The 2727-nt window shown below is 31.0% G+C and overlaps 1 long non-coding RNA gene across 2 annotated transcripts in view; it reads left to right on the top strand.

Annotated features, from left to right (window-relative positions):
- Positions 1–234: 234 nt before the first annotated feature.
- LOC105121279 (uncharacterized) overlaps positions 235–2727 on the top strand; it is a 5876-nt gene continuing 3383 nt past the window's right edge. The window contains exons 1-4 of one of the 2 annotated variants that reach the window (XR_841528.1): positions 235–258; positions 363–462; positions 563–634; positions 712–789. This is a non-coding gene — a long non-coding RNA (uncharacterized LOC105121279). The other variant, XR_841527.1, reaches the window with a different exon arrangement.

Genomic DNA, 2727 nt, shown 5'->3' with positions numbered 1-2727 from the left:
AATGACTTTTAGGATTTGTTTTTATGGAATAATTTTTTGTAAATAATTTTCTAAATTTTTTTGTATTTTTTTACCATTAGAAAAATTGATTAATCAAATATATTTTCCAATCAAATAAAATTTTAGCTTAATTTCTAGAAAAATATTTTTCTTTTATTTTAAACGAAAAACACTTTCTAAAAATAGTAAAACATTTAAAAATATTTTATTATTTATTTATTATATAAAATTTGATTCCGATCTTTTCTATGCAAAACTGTTAGTTTCACATCTTCCTTGAATATTTTTATCAATTTTGATGTATTGCATTCAGCTTTAGAATGAAGACCTTATGTGATGACCTTGATTATGTGATTCTTTAGGCGAAGAGAGAGTACAGAAGTTGAGGACATATTCCTTGCTCATATTAATGGAATTGATACCCTGGCTCGTGGACTCCGAAGTGCTGCCAAGTTGATTCAGGTGAGATCTTTAATTTTGATCTTCTCTACGATCTTCTCATGGGAGGTGTTTTTATTATCTTGATTTTGATGCCTTTGAATTTGTTTGCTGCGGAACAAAGGATGGTTCATTGGCTGAGCTTGTTCGCAAATGCTATCAGAGTTTTGATACAGAAATCGGGGCGCAAGTAGAGGTAACATGCTTCTTATTCCTATTTTGACATGTCTTTTAATTTCCCTTGTGGCTAACAGGTAATGCATCTTCCAACAGGCTGGTAAGGGAGATTTTGAAACGCTTGAGAAGCTGGCCATGAAATGGGGTGAACCCAAGGTTCCATCTGCTAAGCAGGTATTTGGAAAGTAACAATTTTTGCTTCAGCAATTGCAAAACATCCATCACCATGAATCCGACCCTTTTATGCAGATATTATAGATTGAAAGACTGAATGGATTTTTTGTTTGTACATGAGTTCTAGCGGGAAACGTGATGGAAAAACTGCTGGCTTTCCCATTATATATCAGTGATATAATTTTGTAGGATTTATTTCCTAGTTAATCTCATCTTTTATTCTCTCAGAGAGGAAATCTACAGACTTGAAATGCATAATAGCCAAGATTTCTTATCTATCTAATCCTCTTCATTGGAAATAATACGCTATAGAGTTCTCACTAATAATAGATGCAGCGAATTGAACTTAATTCTGAAGTTGGATTAATCTGTTTCTTGTAAATGTATTATATTTGCGGTTCTACTTTGCCAACTGATTAGTACTTAAAAGTGCATTTTTATCATGGTTTTATATCATCATTTTGCACTTGAAATATCAATAACTCCTTAACTAAAATATGTTTTATAATAATGTATCTAATAATATAAGATACCTATAATTTGTGGTAAATGTCTATTTTTAATGCAGGCCTATCACATAAATGAAAGGATTGATTGATGACTTGAAGAACTTAAATTGCAAGGATAAAGAGATGACCAAATTTAGAAAAGAGATGTCGGTGCAATCTAAACCGGAACACTGTTCTGTAATTGGGTCATATCTAGAGTTACAGATCTCCGATTTAGGTCCAATTTATATGGATAGAAAAGTAAGACATAGGCCTACAACTTTCATATGGAGCCCAAGATCTAAAAAGGCCATTATCAAGTCCAAATTGTAGCAACAACAAAGAAGCCCGAATCTGTCTTCCAGCCCGAGCACTGTTCGGTATTTTGGCCATATCTGGAGTTCTAGAAGTCCAAATGAGCTGAATTTTTTACACCAGAAAGCTGAGACAATTGCCTACAACTTTCATGTTTGCAACTGGCTCCAATTTTGACGTTATCAATGACGTTTTGGGCAGACAAGAGAAGATAAGGATTGTCACCAAGTCAAAAGTTGGCCACCCACTTATCAATTAGTCATCAAATCAATAGTTCTCAATTTTGGCCTATAAAAGGAGGCATTTGCCATGCATTTAGGCATCTTGGTTTCCAGATCAAGATCATGCTCTTCCTTTCTCTCTTTGTATTTTTTGTAATGTTTATGCTTTACTTTCATTAATATTAAGTTTATGCCTTTCATTTCCTTTCCTTTACTTAGTTAACTTTTATGTTCTTATTTTGTTTATCTATTTTGCTTTCTTTCATTATGTCTAGCTAAGTTAATTATGTCAAGGTGAAAAGGTTACACTAATGGTGTAAGAATAAGTATAATGTAAACTTAATATGGACTTTAATGTTTGATACTAACATGTTTTATATTTGTTATCTTGTTCACTCTTTAATACTTTACTTGTTAAATGACTAATCTTGATTTATGTTGTATAACACTTGGTACAACAAATGCTTGGCACTTTCATAGCCCATAATGTATGGTATAACCGACACCTGAGCTATGAAAGGAACTTGATTTGTTGTTAACATAAGTTATAATCATGAATGCTTGACGAGATTTACAAGTATTAGCATTAATTGAATATGATGACTAATGTAATCATGTTAACAATATATAATCTGATTGGAACCTCCTTTATGTGTGGTTTCCAATTCAATAATAAGAGTTTATACTATACTTGTTTGGTATACCATTAGTGGAACCTCTAACCTTGACATTTGTTATTATTATTGTTTAATCCTTACATTAATTTTCCATCTCCAAGTTCTCATCATCTTCTTCTTCTTCTCTTTCTTTATTATTATTATTATTACTACTACTACTACTACTACTACTACTATTATTATTATTATTATTATTATTATTATTATTATTATTATTATTATTATTATTATTATTAT

This window comes from Populus euphratica, unplaced genomic scaffold (assembly GCF_000495115.2).
Source record: "Populus euphratica unplaced genomic scaffold, PopEup_1.0 scaffold31.1, whole genome shotgun sequence".
NCBI lineage: Eukaryota > Viridiplantae > Streptophyta > Magnoliopsida > Malpighiales > Salicaceae > Populus > Populus euphratica.
Note: the sequence above shows the minus strand (reverse complement) of the source record. Positions and strands in the feature narration are given on the sequence as shown.